Below are 17,711 nucleotides of genomic sequence, written 5' to 3'. Positions count from 1 at the left end.
CTGGGCCCTGAGCCGTGGCTGTTGAGCCTGCGCGTCCGGAGCCTGTGCTCCGCAACGGGAGAGGCCACAACAGTGAGAGGCCCACGTACAGCAAAAAAAAAAAAAAAAAAAGAACCCAAATTGGAAAAGAAGAAGTAAAGCTGTCACTGTTTGCAAATAACATGATACTATACATAGAGAATCCTAAAGATGCTACCAGAAAACTACTAGAGCTAATCAATGAATTTGGTAAAGTAGCTGGATACAAAATTAATGCACAGAAATCTCTGGCATTCCTATACACTAATGATGAAAAATCTGAAAGTGAAATCAAGAAAACACTCCCATTTACCACTGCAGCAAAAAGAATAAAATATCTAGGAATAAACCTACCTAAGGAGACAAAAGACCTGTATGCAGAAAATTATAAGACACTGATGAAAGAAATTAAAGATGATACAAATAGATGGAGAGATATACCATGTTCTTGGATTAGAAGAATCAACATTGTGAAAATGGCTCTACTACCCAAAGCAATCTACAGATTCAATGCAATCCCTATCAAACTACCACTGGCATTTTTCACAGAACTAGAACAAAAAATTTCACAATTTGTATAGAAACACAAAAGACCCCGAATAGCCAAAGCAATCTTGAGAACGAAAAATGGAGCTGGAGGAATCAGGCTCCCTGACTTCAGACTATACTACAAAGCTACAGTAATCAACACAGTATGGTACTAGCACAAAAACAGAAATATAGATCAATGGAACAGGATAGAAAGCCCAGAGATAAACCCATGCACATATGGTCACCATACGTTTGATAAAGGCGGCAGGAATGTACAGTGGAGAAAGGACAGCCTCTTCAGTAAGTGGTGCCGGGAAAACTGGACAAGTACATGTAAAAGTATGAGATTAGTTCATTCCCTAACACCATAAACAAAAATAAGCTCAAAATGGGTTAAAGACCTAAATATAAGGCCAGAAACCATCAAACTCTTAGAGGAAAACACAGGCAGAACAGTCTATGACATAAATCAGAGCAAGATCCTTTTTGACCCACCTCCTAGAGAAATGGAAATAAAAACAAAAATAAACAAATGGGACCTAATGAAACTTAAAACCTTTTGCACAGCAAAGGAACCATAAAGAAGACCAAAATACAACCCTCAGAATGGGAGAAAATATTTGCAAATGAAGCAACTGACAAAGGATTAATATCCAAAATTTACAAGCAGCTCATGCAGCTCAATAACAAAAAAACAAACAACCCAATTCAAAAATGGGCAGAAGACCTAAATGGACATTTCTCCAAAGAAGATATACAGACTGCCAACAAACACATGAAAGAATGCTCAACATCATTAATCATCAGAGAAATGCAAATCAAAACTAAAATGAGATATCATCTCACACCAGTCAGAATAGTCATCATCAAAAAATCTAGAAACAATAAATGCTGAAGAGGGTGTGGAGAAAAGGGAACTCTCTGGCACTGCTGGTGGGAATGTGAATTGATACAGCCACTATGGAGAACAGTATGGAGGTTCCTTAAAAAACTAAAAATAGAACTACCATATGACCCAGCAATCCCACTACAGGGCATATACCGTGAGAAAAGCATAATTCAAAAAGAGTCAAGTACCAAAATGTTCATTGCAGCTCTATTCACAATAACCAGGAGATGGAAACAACCTAAGTGTCCATCATCGGATGAATGGATAAAGAAGACGTGGCACATATATACAATGGAATATTACTCAGCCATAAAAAGAAATGAAATTGAGCTATTTGTAATGAGGTGGATGGACCTAGAGTCTGTCATACAGAGTAAAGTAAGTCAGAAAGAGAAAAACAAATACCGTATGCTAACACATATATATGGAATCTAAAAAAAAATGGCTCCGATGAACCTAGGGGCAGGAAAGGAATAAAGATGCAGATGTAGAGAATGGACTTGAGGACAAGGGGAGGGGGAAGGGTAAGCTGGGACGAAGTGAGAGAGTGGCATGGACATATATACACTACCAAACGTAAAACAGATAGCTAGTGGGAAGCAGCCGCATAGCACAGGGAGATCAGCTCGGTGCTTTGTGGCCACCTAGAGGAGTGGGATAGGGAGGGTGGGAGGGAGGGAGACGCAAGAGGGAAGAGATATGGGAACATATGTATAAGTGATTCGCTTTGTTATAAAGCAGAAACTACCATACCATTGTAAAGCAATTATACTCCAATAAAGATGTAAAACAAAAAAAGTTGACTTTGGAAATTGCTAAAATCCACTTCCGATAATAATGTGATTATCAACTGGGCATGAGGAAAACAGCACAGGATTGGGAGCTGTAACACCTATGTGACAGCCCACTCTCCTATGCTTGTATACTTAACAGTCCTTAGTGTCTTTGGACCTCAATTTCCTTGCTTAAATATGCCAATGGTTAGAATAAAGACTCTTAACTTGGGTTGAAAGGGTCCATGAATCCCCTGAAATTAAACTATTTCATGTGTATTAGGGTAGAGGCCTTTCTCTGAGGAGAGGTGTGGTAGATTAGACACACAAGCAGCAACAACTCTCATCTAAAGGTATTATGCGATCCCCTGTCCCTGGGTATGGGGTGGCCTTGCAACTTGCCCTGACCAACAGGATGAGGCAGAAGTAATGTTATGTGACTTCTAAACCCTGACCTTGCTGCTGCTGCCCTCGTCCTCCTGGAAGGCTGCCCACCATGTAAACAAGCCCTGGCACCCCTGCTGGAGAGCTGCGGCTCAGCTGGCAGCCAGCAACAACCGTTGGGCATGTGGCTGAGGCTGTCCTGGACCATCCAGTCTCAGTTAAGCTAAGGATGACTGAAGCTGCCTGAGGGATCCCAGATGAAACCAGCCAGCTGGGCCCAGGAAAACAGCAGAATTGTGAGCAAATTAATAGTAGCTGCTTTAAGCCACAGAGTTCTGGAGTGGTCAGTTACACTGCATTATTTAACTATTCCAAGAGTGTATTAAGCTTTTATCGAATTCTCAAGGGTTATGACTTTCTGAATTTGAATTAGATTATTTCAAAGGTTATGCTTCCTTGTCTCTGCTCTCTGTTAACTATGTCATAGGTATAATTTAAGGTGGCAGTCTTGCATTCAAACTGCATTTTAAAGTAAATTCTAGAATTTTTGAACTGAAGAATCAGCAGGTCGTTGAGTCTGTAGTTCAAAGACATTTTCTACTTTCCTCTTAAAAAAAATGTGGAACAGTCCTCAGGCACATCTTACAATCTTCATATTTTTAATGATTAAAGCAATTTCATCTGAAAATTCTATTAATATTTTGGTTTGTTATTTCCAGACCAATGTTTGAACTTATTTAGGACAGCGAGCATTGCTCCTAAGTGATCTTATCCTTCAATCCCTCTTCCCAAACTCTGGCCCATCCTTTCTAGCCTAAAGTGTAACACAGAGTCTGAGGGGGTGGTCACCCTGTATCTTTACTGCTGACATAACATGGATGAAACGCCATCCCAGCCGTGCATGGATTCTACACTTGCTTTTGTTTCAAACAGCCCTCTTCATCATTGGGAATGTTAGGCTCCTTCTGGATTTAGTCTTTCTGACTCTTTTCTCACATGTGCTTGGCAGTTTTTTTGTATCCATGCTTGTTTTTCCAGATCATCTTTCACACTTTACATACACCATTTAAAAATATACCTGATCTAGGGCTTCCCTGGTGGCGCAGTGGTTGAGAGTCCGCCTGCCGATGCAGGGGACACGAGTTCGTGCCCCGGTCCGGGGGGATCCCCCGTGCCACAGAGCGGCTGGGCCCGTGAGCCATGGCCGCTGAGCCTGCGCGTCTGGAGCCTGTGCTCCGCAACGGGAGAGGCCACAACAGCGCGAGGCCCACATACCGCAAAAAAAAAAAAAAAAAAAAAAAAAAAAAAAAAAATATATATATATATATATATATATATATATATATACACACACACCTGCTCGCAACAAACAGCTTCCTGCACAAAGAGAGTAAATCTTCTTGGCTACCTCCTTCCCTTTTCTTCTTCTCCTCTCCACCCCCACCCGCCCTCGCTTTGGACCATTTACAACTGTAGCATCAGAAGTTCATTTTGAGGACTCTCCCCTGCTTCTTTTTGGAATCTCAGACCAGGGTGTCAAAGTCAAGCTTTTATAATTTCCTGAGATATTTTAAAACTCAAACTAACCGACTGTATGTCTGGCAGTGACCACATCCCTCTGGAATTTTCTGATGGCCAGGTGGCCCTCTTCCAGGATTCCTGTCACTTCTGACTTTCCGTGCAGAGCCTCTGAGTTGGCCAGAATTAGAAGCAGGGTGTTAATCCTCTTCATCACTTCCTCTCCCTTCTGAAAGATGAAATTATCATGTGGGTTATCGATTCTCAACCTGGCTGCACGCTGGAATCACTAGGGGGTGGGGGCACTTAAAAACAAACAAACCAATGTCTGGGGCCCTACCCTGAGAGATTCTGCTTCAATTAGAATGGGTGGAGCCTGCCTATCCATTTAAAAAAAAAAAAGTCTGGGATTATTCTAATGTGCAGCCGGGGCTGAGAGCACTAATTGAGGTAAATCATGAATTTATCAGAGGTTCTGAGTTTAGAAAATGAGACATCTGGCAGATGCCGGGGTAGCTGAAGCCCCCATCATTGAGAGTCCGAATGCTTCTCTTCCCTAATCCATTAATTTTTAACACAGGCAATCTAGTTCTAGCATGTCTACACAGGACAATGACAACCAGACCATGATATTACTTTCTGATTGTTGATATTAATCTCAACACAGCTCTAACATCTTTAAACAAGATGAAGCTAGACAGCAAAAAGTCCTTTGAAAAGTTCAGAAAATAGTTGGGGACAGTAGCTTTTCTGAAATTCCACATAAAGATGAGCTACACTGCTGTGGATGGTTTTCCTTATTAGTTAAGAGAGCAGTCTGACAAAGGAAGTGTACTGCAAATGAAAAAGCAAAATTTTTTCTCCTTCTTTGATCAATTTTCAGGATGCTAATTCTGCCTTAGTCAAAAGGCAACTGAGATGTCAAATACATTATATTTTTGAAAAATTCTCTCTCACCATACATCGCATACATTACACTTAGGCTTAAAAAATTTTTTTAATTCTAATTGTTAATTATTATCACCAAGTAGGCAAATGCAACTTTTCATGAGGCTATTACTCTTTCACAATGGAAACAGCCTTGTTTCTAGTTAGTGGCAGAACTGATTTTGGTGTCATCCGCAGAAGTAGGCTAAGTGTCAGCCAAGCTGGGATGCTGAGGCATGAACAGCAAGTCAATTCTGAAGGAGCATCTTTTCAAAGGACCTACTGAGGACACAGCTGCATCTTGGCGACCACAGCACACGCTGGGATTGCACAAGCAAAGCATGATTACGCCAGGGAGGTGGTGTTAGACACTAGAGGCATGCAGGGGAATTCAGCCTCCTATGAACTAGAGATGCCCAGGGGACAGCAGTTTTCCTGAATGCTTACTCCAGGAATAGAAGCTGCAGAGTCTAGCTCTAACCTGTTCTAAGTTAGCTGTGTAGAAACTGCTTTCTGCGGACAGAAGTCCAGAGGTATGCTCTGTAGAATCTAAAAACAGAAAGACAACAGAAAGGATGAGCAATATTCTCATGCTGAAATACTGCAACTGCTTTCAATCAAGCAGGCCCTTTTGGGATCACATGCATTTTGTCAATAACTAAGTTTTGCAAACATTTTGCAATATGGTATCATCTGACAAACTCTCAGTAATGTGTATTTCCACTTTCTAAAGAAAGCACATGGACAAAATGGTGTCAAATAACATGAACGGGTGTGTTTTGAAACTGGGGACACTAAGAAAACTGGTGTTGCTTCTCTTTCCAACTCTAACTCATGCCACATTGAGCTAGGATTACAGGAGTTGAAAATAATGCATGAGAAGATTGTGGAATGAAACAGAAATCTTAACAAAACAAGACAGAGCTGACAGCAGGGTGAAGGCAACTGCCACAGGGTTTTTCCTAAACTTGGTGCCTGTGACTCAGACCGAGAGTTAACTTAACATCTCTTTCATTTCACTTAGACACACCCAAATACACACTAATATTTCACCATCTACTGCCAAACATCAACCGTGAAAACGACGTATACTTTTGTTCTGTATCAGGGCAAGAACTGCAGATACGTGTATAAGTGTTTACAGAAGTTTTAAAAAATCTTAAGTTATATTTCTCCTCCTACCGAAATTGTGCAGTCTTTCTAAACAACTCTGTTGACTTTCCTGGAGAAAAGAGAAGATTCCCACTGCTTCAAATTAAGGTCCACATACTAGCAGAGGAATTACTGGTGATGACCAATGGAAGACAGATTGGCTGTTCCTTCAATTAGAAGTATATACATTCAGTTTATAGTTTGCCGTTGGAAAGCAAGCACTTCACATCCCCAGTGTGCATCCGTGATTACTTTTTCCACCTCTTTCCTTAGTAGGACAGGAAAAAACATACTTAGTACCCTAATGTTTTGATTTTGCAAGCAATACAACCAACCTCCTGATTTCATGGTAAACCAGGAGGCCTTCCTACTTTGGCACAGTTCAGCTAGGACTGTACAAATGACTGGGATCAAGAGAAGACATTCTGCTTCTTCACTTGATCTGAGTCAGTGTGAACTAATTTAAAATGTCAAACTTGATTTCGATAAAAGAGACTTGAAAAACAATACTGTTTGGTTAAGAAAGAGGTTAATGAGGAAAATGTAATCCCCACTCAAATGCCATTGGAATGCAAAGCCACATTTACTTGCATGTGTGGTAGCTGTAAAAGGTCCAAGGAATTTTGTTTTCAGTGTTTTGAATTGTTTATAATGTATTCTCTTTTTATTCCATCTACTAACAATTCCCAGAAATGATGGAAATCAAAAGATGGAAAAACGTAATGGCACTTGGGTTCTAAGAAAATTACCAGTTGCAACATCTGCTCTAGCCACAGTTCATGAAGCAGGTGATTATGGAGACAATAAAGAAAAATGTTATTAAGTCAGTAAAAATCCCTTGAACCTTGCCAATTCTGTGAAAGCGCCTTGAAGTCTGACACTCCAAAACAGTCCATGAAAATTTTTGCAACAAAATTTTCACTACTAATGATGCTCGTTTGCAAGCACAGAGTTCAGATATTCCAGGCTGTGGGACATAAAACACTGTACAATTTCTTTGACCTTGTTACGTTTTATTAAAGCATTTACCAAAGTGTCAAATAAAACAAATCTATTATTTAAAAATCAACCCTGGAAAGGTCACTGGCTTTTCAACAGACGAGTTTTTCATCGCACTTTTAAGTATTTTTCCGCACATTTCAGGGCCAGGAACTGCTTCATTAAGAGCACTGGGTTTCAAAACAACGCCGTTTCCCCAGGCTCGGCAGCCAGAGCAGAGCGCTGTGCTGGGAGCCCCGGCCATCAGTTAACGAGGAGCCAGGCCCTCGCAGTCTTGGCAGAAAGTCTGCCCTGTTAAGGTTCAGGCCACAGTTCACCTACTATGGAGCTGCTGCTCTATCGGTTAGGATTACCGTTGCTTGAAGTTTTATTTAATGCCTTAATCCATCACTTGAATGGCCTCCTTAGGCTTTCAAATATGCAAGAATGAAAATGAGACAAGAATTAACGTTTTTATGGCCTCTCCTAATATTTCTATTTCTGGCAAATTCTTTCAGATACAGAGAGTGATACAATTCTACAGTGATGAAATCCCTTCAGAAACCTCTATTTCTCTCCCCTGAAGTTTTCAGGGGACAGGACCGCCTGTGGAGTAACTCCCTGCACCCCTTCCTGACCCAGCCCATTGGTGCATCTGGAAGAACCACTGGCCTTTTTGGACTAAACCCTGGCTGGGGTGAGAGGTGCAATGTATTAGGCCTCTAAAGTCCCAACCACTTCACAGAAATCAATAAACTAATACAGAATTAATATTTTTTGAAAGTTTTAGCACCATGTCCCTCCTGGGTTCCTGCAGCCAGGCTCCACGCCGTCATCACTGCGGCGTTGCCTCTATCTGCATCATTGCTGGCGTGTAGCAAGAGGGACTAAAGACCAAGTGCAGACCAAGGGCAGTCATTTCCACTCCCACTTCACTGGCCAGAGCAAGTTCACAGGATCACACCCAAGTGCAGCAGACATCTCCTCCTGCAGGGAGGGGTACCGTGCCCGAGAGCACTGAGGCCATTCCCAGAGCAACCAAGTCCTTCTGGACAACAATCAGTAAGGGACATATATTCAATCTTGACTCTGCTCAGGAAGAACTGCTGAGCCAGAGAATCAGCTCCGGAATAAGAGCTGCAGTTCAGGGCATTAAGGTGGGGCCAGGCAGCAAGGCAGATGGAGGAGATGGCCCCGGAGTCCGCCACTGTGGCCGGGATCGGCAGTGCCCGTCCAGCACTGCGGTCACACTGAGCCAGGCTGACTTGCTCAAGCCACTTGCTGTTCAGTCTTGGGCTGGAAACCGAAAACTCGCTCTCCTCCCTTAACTAGGGAAAAGGCTCACTGGGGAGTCAATGTCCAGAAATTAGAGCACAGGACAGGTCAATATTCCATCAAGTAACAAAATGGGCACAGCAGACGGTCATGGAGCCCTAGCGAAAACGTGTGCCTACACTCTCCAAAAAACTGCTCGTTTTCCTGCTTTGCTGCAAAATCCAAAGAGGGAAGCTGGAGAAGGGAGGCTTTGTGGTGAGAGAGGCAGAACAAGCTGCGGGTTTCAGGACAGCAGGCAAGCTCTCCTGGCCCTGGCTCATCACTCCCAAAGGTCCCCCCGCCCAGGACGGTCACCTCACCAGCTGCAGGGTCTATGCCACAATCTGTGCCCAGACCGTCCTCTCCCTGTGTCAGTCAGGGCTCAATACAGGAAACGGAAAACACTCCAGATCTTTCAAGCTCAGAGGGATTTAATACAAGCTATCACATGGAAGGGCTGGAGGAGCAGCCGTGAGAGCCCCCATACCCTCTAAGCTGGGGACCAGGCAGCAGGCCACGGGATGCAGCCACTGCCCACACTCATGCCTTCCAGAGCCCTCTTGGGCACCTACACAGCTGAGGAAAGACAGCGTCCTCCTCTTTTCTGCCTTTCAAATCCTATGTGACTGCATTTCATTATCAGAACCTGCCCTGCATCCTGCCTCTGGCTGCAGAAGTGACTGGGAATTCTAGTTTGTGTACCCCAGGCCCCGCAGCACAAGGAGTTCCATCGGCAAGAGCGTGGCTCTCCTCCAGGGACAGGCAACCACAGTCCTCAGTGGCTGCCGAGACTAAGGTACCCTGGACCCCTCTTCTCCTGAGTCCCCTCAAGATGGAGAGTCCCCAAACTAACCAGTCAGAGCCACTGTTACTGAGTCACCCTCCTCCAGATGTGATCCCCTGGCAGCCTTGAGTGTCAGGGGACTGGCTTGGGGGCAGGGGCGGGCAGTGTTCATGGAATTAAGGTGGCGTTAAGGCCAAGATCTCAGGAGGGCTCTCCTCTTGCCCTGCCAGTCACCTTCTCCCCCAACACCCTTCTCAAAACAGACCGCTGGTTCTCAAGGTCTGGTCCTGGGCCAGCAGCATCGGCATCACTTGGGAATGTGTTAGAAACGCACCCCAGCCTGGGTGCATCAAAGCTGGCGGGTGGTGGAGCCAAGCCATCTGTAGCTTAACAAGCCCTCCGGCTGATCCTGATGCACCCCGCAGTTTGAGAACCCCTGCAGTTGGGAATTAGACATTTCCGGAACGAGAGAAAGTGGAAACAATGCCCACCTGATTACTAGGGGGGAACATGGCATACATCTCAGCAGAGGTCTGGTCAGGCTAAGATGGAGCCTGGGCTAGGTCCATTGCCCCGAAGTCCAAATCTACGTCTCCTTTCCCTCTGGTTGACCACGTGGGACAGGGTCAAAGTCATGACCAGCATGTTTGCAGGGGAAGAGAGAGAAGGGAGGCCATACCCAATCTGGATCTGGCTCAGGTAACCAATCCCAGTATCTGGAGTGGAAAAGACAGGCCTGGTTGACATTCCTGAGGACACGCTCCTATACCAGGAAATTGGAGAAAAAGCCAAATGGAGCCATTGACTCTTAAAACAAAAAACCTGCCCCTCTAGTAAACACGATTTAATCTAAGTCTTGCAGTATCTGCTCCCTTTAGACACTGGGGCGGAGAGGAAGATGAGGGACAGAAGCATTCGTCACGCCCCGTGTCAATCCCTGAGCTCCTGAATTGATCTAAGACTATTCTACCTGCCCCTGCTAAGATAAGCTAAGATAAGACAAAGACTCCCCGTTCCAAAACTTCTGACTCCAGCTGCCCCTCCCCCTCCACACCCAGGTTGAATAAGCAGAATTCTGCTTTGGACTTTGCTGCAGAGGTCTTGTTCCCATCTTCCTGTTGCCACCTTCCTCGCTGAGGCCTGGGGCTCCATCTCATTCTTCCATGCCCATCTTTTTTCCCAGGGTCTGAGGCCTGATGTGATCTCTTACCAAGCATTACTTTTGCAACCAGGAAAGAACCCACTGTGCTGGGATTTTAAAAACTGAACACCCACCTCCCGATCTCATTCCCCTGAGGATCATGCTCAGTGTCAGGTCTACAAGGGGGCATATACCCTCTAGTTCACTCCAGAGCACCAGGAGGTGGCAAGAGCCCCAACCCTGCACGCCAAACCTCAAGAGCGTAACGTGCATGGGGACCTTGTTGGATTTTTCTACAACCATAGCTTTCAAACTTCTTTTTACTGTAATCCGTGATAAGAAATACATTTTGCACTGTGACTCAGTACACACGTATACACACGAGAAAAAAGGCTCATGAAAGAATATCCTTAACATCCTTCTCATATTTTCTATTCTATTCTATTCCACTTTAAAAATGCTAGTCAAATCCCACATTACTGAGTTACTAATGGTTGGCAACCTGTGGTATGAAAAACACTGAAGTCCACACTGTAATAAACACACCACCGGCACCCCAGAGAAGGCAGCATTAATAGCACACTCGCATCGTGACCAGCACTGCTGAGAGCTCTGTGTGTTTGTATGTGTGTTACTATCATTTCAGTTAAAATCCTAAAATTGCTACAGGCCATAATTCCAACTCTATGCTCCTAGTATTCCAACAAATACAAAAAAATTACTTTTACTGGATTCATCTTAACTTCAAATTTGGTGATGATTTGAAACAGCAGCACGTGTGGATGGCTAAATTCTCATTACCAGATAAGCAGTTATTTTCTAAGTTTCAACAAACATTTTGTAGTTTGGTTTAAATCAAGTAAATGGATATAATCGCATAATCGAGTTTCTCTCTTCTCCCTGTTAAATAAAAGCAGTTCAAAGACTGGAAACGTTTCAAGGAAAAAAAATGGGGTTTGAAAGCTGAAACGTGTGCCTTTTCCTAATAGATTCAGACCCTCAGCTGTCACATGAGGGCAGCTGGAAGCCCTCCTTTCACAGCTGGGCCGGTTCTGCCTCTTTGGGACCTGCACCGACTCTGTCCCTCATCTCAGGTAGGCCCAGCACACGACACCAGGGCCTCTCCTGTCCCCGCAGTGCGGGCCCGTGCGTCATCTGCAGCGCAGACAGGCAGACACAGGATGCTGGCAGATTGGAACGGGCTTGCCCCGCTCCACGCCCTCCTTCCCCAAATCAAAACCCACCGAAAACACCGCGAAGAGCCAGGAAACCTCATGGCGTTAATTGCTTCCATTCCCCAAGCTGCATGTGGCACACAGGACACCTCGTATCCCTCCAGGGGTGCGCAGGGGAGGGCGGAGGGTGCAGGGAGGGAGCGCCAGCCCGGCCCACCCTTCCTCCCGGCTCTGCGCCCTGGGCTTGGGCCTGGCTTGAGAGTTGGCGCCACCTGGCTTTTTCGAGCAGGAGAGGCGGGAGGTCTAGGATGTGGGCGAGGGGCTGCGGGCACTGCAGAGGGAAGGCGCCCCAGAGCGCCCCCCCTTCAAAGCCCTGGGGCGGCCGGGCAGCTGGCAACAGCGCACTGCAGAAGGACAGGCAACTACCCTCCAGGGAACCGAAAACCCAGGAATTTCCCTCGCTACTGATGTTAGAAGAGCGGATTCCACATTTAGGGCAGGCCCAAAGCGCAGAAATAACTGTGGCAACTCAAAGCATTATGAATCAGCACTGGTCAGTTTACGCCTAGATGGGCTCTGGCTAGTTTTACCGATCAGCTATTCTGCGCAAACTTCCTACACCGACCTGTGGGAAAAGAAAGGAGCCAGGAGAACGGGCTCTGATCTCCACGCAGTTGCAGCACTGGAAAGGGGGCACCTTGTTAAAGGAACCCCGTTCCTGGGTTTGTTCACATGCAAAATGGGGAAAACCACATGTTCAGTAACTGCTACAAGTGACCTATGTGAAAATAAAACAAAAGCCCACCAGGAAGTGTTTTCGACGTTACCGCTTTAGTAGAAAAGTACAATCATAGTCGTAATAAAAATGGTAATGGACTCTAATACCCATTCAGTGCTCTATAAGTCTGCACTGTTTGTGTGCATGGGTGTGACGAACTCACAGAAGGACAATGGAAAACACTACTACTAAACCCGGACTAGTTATCTAAAGTACTTACCTATCCACCTATTTCAGCTGGCCTTTTAAAGGGGGGAGGATCTAGAGAAAGGTATGTTTGGAAGCTGCTTTTCCATGTAACCATGAAGGTGCACCAACAGACACATGGATGCATGTAACAGGCACACATTACGTCCATGAATGGAAATGTGTACATGCACGGGAAGTGTGGGTTTGCATTTATTATAATAATGACTCAGGTACAGTGCTACACAATTTACTGGAGACTCTGGCATTCACTTTTCATTTAACCCTCACAACATTAGGGGGCATCATTAATCCCCACTTTACAGGTGAAAAAACTGCAGCTCAGAAAAAAATAACTTGCCCCAAATCTTGATGATGAGAAGCTATAAGACCAAAGATATTTATTCTAATTCTGGGCCATTCTCATATTCAGCAAACACGTGATGGACACCCACTGTATGCCACTAAAGCATTGTGGCCACAAAGATTAAAGACTATTCTACTGCCCTCGGGAGCTCACACCTAGTGGAAAAGAGAAATGACATTCCTGTAGAATATAAACTCTGTAGTCAGCCTGAGGCTTAGTGAAGGCTTCCAAAAAGAGCAGACACCCAGGTGGAATCTTGAAGGACAAGGAGAATGACATCCTTCTACCTTATGGAAAAGGAGGGAGGTGTGCAGCACGTAGAGGGACAACACGTGCAGAGACATGAAGGCAAAAGAAACTGGGCTGTTCAACACAGTTCAGCAGAGCCAGGGCTCAGCGTGTGTGAAGGCAAAGTGGTGAGAAAGGAGAGGTTATGTGAGGAGCATCACATACTCGCACTTGGGTTTTCCTGAAGTCTATGCAGAGTGAATGAAAGATTTAGAGTAGGGGCATGACGTGATCAAATTGCATTATATAAAGATGACACCAGCTGCTGTGAGCACACACTGGAGAGCACACTGGCAGTAGGAGAAATAATGGAATGACGCAAACTCAGTACCTGTCATCACTGAGGCAGGAGGTAGAGACGGTGGATTTGAAAGATAATTGGAGGACCTGGGGGCAGCTGCCAGGTTACGGCCTAGCTCCTGACTGATGGTGGTGCCATTCATAGAGCCTAGGAGAACAGACTACGAGTGTGCAACAGGGACTAGAAACACATTCCGTTCTGAGCGTGACGAGTTTTAAAAATCTAAGTAAATCTACTTAGGACGTGAAAATGTCCTCCAGCAGGGGGTGGGATATTTGGGTCTAGCACTCCTAGAAGAGGTCTGAATTGTAGAAAAATATGCCATCAACGTCATGTGAAACCACAGAATGGCTAATAAAAACAATAACGATAATAATAATAATCATTGCTAACATGCATCTAGTACTTACTACATACGTAGCACTGTGAAAAGCACTTTTAGTAGATTTTCTCATTTAATCCTCAAAACCATCTTAGGAAGTATTTAGATTGACTATAGCCCAGGGAGAGGTTTTCATATAGGAAGAGAAAAGGTCCAGAACAGGACCCTGAGGATGAGGTTTAGGAGGAACGGGCGGAGAGCTCTTTGTACTCTACTGCACAGCTGGAGTTGCAACGAACACCTTACATCATGGCCCAGATTCAAAGGTGGAAGGGGGGTACCCTTGCTCCGGTCCTACCTAGGACAACAGCCTGGAGTGGCTGTCTGGGCTGGGTAGCCCATTGCCACAGGCCTAAGGTCCCTGCTGAGAGAGACCCCCTCAGCCCTGGTGCTATGTGGGGGCCTTTTAGCCTCCAAGTTGTCAAGGTCCCCCAGCTCAGAGAAACTGCCTGTTGTGCTACACACCCATGGGAAACACAGTACAACTGTTCCCCTGAAACACTCTGGATTCCAGCCAGGCAGCATCCACAGGCTCCTCAAGGTCACCCAAGGCAGGAGAAAGCACCCACACTTAATTTCCAACATGGCAGACAGTTCCCCACATCCGTATCTCACATCGAGAAGGTGCTTCCCCAAAGCAAGCAAGAGCAGCTTTACCATCTTACTATTAATGCTGGACAATTCCTTTGTTAGCTCTTCCACCTGCTCCCAATGTTGATAATTTGGGAGTGTGTTGTGTGAGGGAAAAGGATCAGTGAAATATTAGTCTGAACATTGGCTTTACTTTATAAATTTGTTAATTATTGTTTTGCCTCTTTATTAAGTCTGATCATGGATTTCTACCTCTAAAGAGACTCTAAAGACATGTGAGACCTGTGGCTGTATCCTCATTACAGGACTTATAACCTTGTCCCAAAGCTCCTTGTGGGCTTACAGTCCACACAATAGAGCAGGAATGTTTAAAGAAGGGCAGCCCAAGTGACACGGTGCTGACTTTGAGTTTTGCTTTAAATTTGTACTCCTGAACCCAAGACTATTATGTTCTGGTCTGGGTATTGCTGTTCTGAATGAGAAAGTGGCGTGAGGAGTGTGGATGGCTGGCTGGTAGAAGGAAATATCCTAGAGACTTGACCCATACTCACCTGGCCCGTCTCTCCAGTAACTTTCACGGAGTATGGCACTGAGCAAGAAGCCATCCTGGGCTCTCTAGCTGTGCGACCGGGGGAAATCAGCTCTCTGGGCTCGTGTGCTCATCTGCAAGAAGAAGGAGCAGAAGCAGCTCTATAAAGAACTATGCAGGTTTACGGGCCTTCCCTGGTGGCGCAGTGGTTGAGAGTCCGCCTGCTGATGCAGGGGACGCGGGTTCGTGCCCCGGTCCGGGAAGATCCCACATGCCGCGGAGCGGCTGGGCCTGTGAGCCATGGCCGCTGAGCCTGCGCGTCCGGAGCCTGCACTCCGCAACGGGAGAGGCCACAACAGTGAGAGGCCCGCGTACCGCAAAAAAAAAAAAAAAAGAACTATGCAGGTTTAACATTCACTGATTAACTTATTAACTTAATACAAGAATAAGCAGGGTGTGGGTGCTGGCTGTGTTGCTTCTTCATCTGGCCGGGGTAAGGGACTCACCGTATGTTGATACATACAACAGCATCAGAGAATACAAAAACAGAAATTGGGTTTGTGAACCAACAGATTACCAAGATTAAAAATTACTAACATAAGTACATGCATATGCATACACACAAATATATAATACACACATATAATAATAATTAAAAACGTGTATATATAGAGAGAAATAAATCCAGAGAAATTTACTGGTCAGGACATGCAGCAGGTTGATGGCAAAGCCAGGTGTAAAGTCCAGATTTTCTAACTGCTTGTCAGGTAATTTGCCCACCGGTCTGGGTATATAAGCCACGTAAGTCACCAGACACTGGAAGATTTGATGAGATTCATGTTTAACCAGCTCCAGGTGCGCCGGTGTGCTTCCTTCCCCCACTATCATCAGTAGCGCGTTAGAAAAAGCTGCATGTTCTGGCGACGGCATGGATCTTCTGTTAAATGGGAGCCCCCAAGAATTTACCCCTACCTTTGATACTAACCCTACGTGCAAATGTGCTGAAGGAGAATAGCCTGAGATCATTTTTCAGAGGCGACAGCAATCCATTTAACAGAAGCAGCCAGAAGAGACGAAATGATCCAGCTTGTCCTTCCACTGAGGGCGGTGAGGGGCAGTGAGCTCTTGGGCATCAGCCTGGGAGAGAGCGCACTTCCCCAGCTCCAGCCTAGCCTATGCCCTGGGCTAGTAACTACCTAGTTAGGGCCCAGCTCACCTTCCGGGAAGTTCAGAAGTTGAAACTAGACCACTTTAAAGACCCCTCACATTCTGAGATTTCACCTTGAGAAATTCCTGAAGCAAACCGCCTGAACTTTTGAGCCAACTGTCCCTTGCCTCTCTCTGCTAGGTTATTTAAAGAACTGCGATACTGGCCTCCTATTGTTCAGCAGTAATAATAATTTTAACATAGCTGTTAATGAGGAAGAGAAGCTTTGCACCTAAATCTTGCTTAGACTGAAGTAAAAAGTAAACTGAAGCCAGGTTTGCAGGCTTTTGCCTTCCCTTCACTTCAATATTCATTAACTACTGAAGAGCCCTGACCTAAGGAGAGCAAGGCGCTGAGGCCTGAGGACTCAGCTGGTGTAACGTGACAGTAAGGGCGCACTTACCAGCAGGAAACTTACCTGCTTTTGCAGGTAAAATGCCAGAAGCGACCTGGCGCTTCTGCTCTGGGTCCCGGGCGAGTCACGGCTCTGCGGTCCCCACAGCCCCTTCCCGGGCGAGCATCACATCCCGAAAGGCCGAGGAACGCCTCGCAGCCTCCTCGCGAGCCCGTGGCTCCCTCCCACTGGGGAAGAAAACAAGAAAAACCTGGGGTGAGGGCGGAGCGGGGATGGACAAAAAGGGAAGGAGAAAATCCTGCGAAACGCGTTTTGGCAGGTCCGGCATTCGGAGACCGCCATGTGCGCTCCATATTGCGCAGCCCCGGTCTTTGATGTTTTTCCTGAAAGTAGAGACATTATTCTTTCTCCAACTGCGCCTGAGCCCCACAGACAGGAAAACAGCGAGGCCAGGGCGCAGGCCCCCGGTAGGCCGGCCACGTGGACCGAGGCGCTGCCCCGACGCCCGCGGCCCCGGGCTCTCCCGTCGCGGACACCGGCCCGGCTGGCCCCCAGGCGTCCTGCCCACGGCGGTTAGGAGTTAGGAGTCACCTCAGGACCCTCGTCTCTCCGGAGTTTACCGAATGGCCCCCCACGGGCCCACTGTCAAGTCCTCCTTCTCTTTGCCTCCCTCTACCCGTGGCCGGACGGCACGGCGGACTTCCGAGGACTCTAAATCCGCTCGCGCTCCTACCGGGGACGGGGAGGAGACGGCCGCCACCAGCCGCGACCCTGAGGCGGGAAAGTCCCCGCTGCCGGGCGGGAGGGCGGCGCGTACGCGGTCGCAGGTCTCGCGCGACGCGAGGCTTCGACAACCCCGGCGCCTCGCAAGTGGGCGGGGCGGGAAGGACGCGCCCGCGAGAGCAGGGACGTTGGAGCTCCCGCCGCTTCCGGGTCTCCACGAGCTCTTCCGGGGTGCGCGCCACGCGGACGGAGTCGGCGACTGTGGATAGCTATAAATGCGTAGGGGAAGGTTAGCGCCGAAAAAGAGGTGTAACAACGTTAGCCGACGGTGACGTCCGGGTGGCCGACAGCAGGGCCCCTCCAGTTAGTCACGATCAAGCTCCAGTGCTCAAGCAAGTCAGCGTCTGCTCTCCGCCCGCC

The 17,711-nt window shown here is 46.6% G+C and overlaps 1 long non-coding RNA gene across 4 annotated transcripts in view; it reads right to left on the bottom strand.

The window, feature by feature from the left end:
* LOC132492790 (uncharacterized) overlaps window positions 1–17,409 on the bottom strand; it is a 73,695-nt gene extending 56,286 nt beyond the window's left edge. The window contains exons 1-5 of one of the 4 annotated variants that reach the window (XR_009532866.1): window positions 17,160–17,409; window positions 16,632–16,795; window positions 15,029–15,140; window positions 5,522–5,589; window positions 4,183–4,342 (exon numbers count right to left, since the gene is read on the bottom strand). This is a non-coding gene — a long non-coding RNA (uncharacterized LOC132492790). The remainder of the gene's footprint in view (window positions 1–4,182; window positions 4,343–5,521; window positions 5,590–15,028; window positions 15,141–16,631; window positions 16,796–17,159) is intronic. The other 3 variants (XR_009532869.1, XR_009532868.1, XR_009532867.1) reach the window with 3 other exon arrangements.
* Window positions 17,410–17,711: the final 302 nt, after the last annotated feature.

The sequence above is a fragment of the Mesoplodon densirostris genome, chromosome 6 (genome assembly GCF_025265405.1).
Source record: "Mesoplodon densirostris isolate mMesDen1 chromosome 6, mMesDen1 primary haplotype, whole genome shotgun sequence".
In the NCBI taxonomy this organism is placed as follows: domain Eukaryota; kingdom Metazoa; phylum Chordata; class Mammalia; order Artiodactyla; family Ziphiidae; genus Mesoplodon; species Mesoplodon densirostris.
Note: the sequence above shows the minus strand (reverse complement) of the source record. Positions and strands in the feature narration are given on the sequence as shown.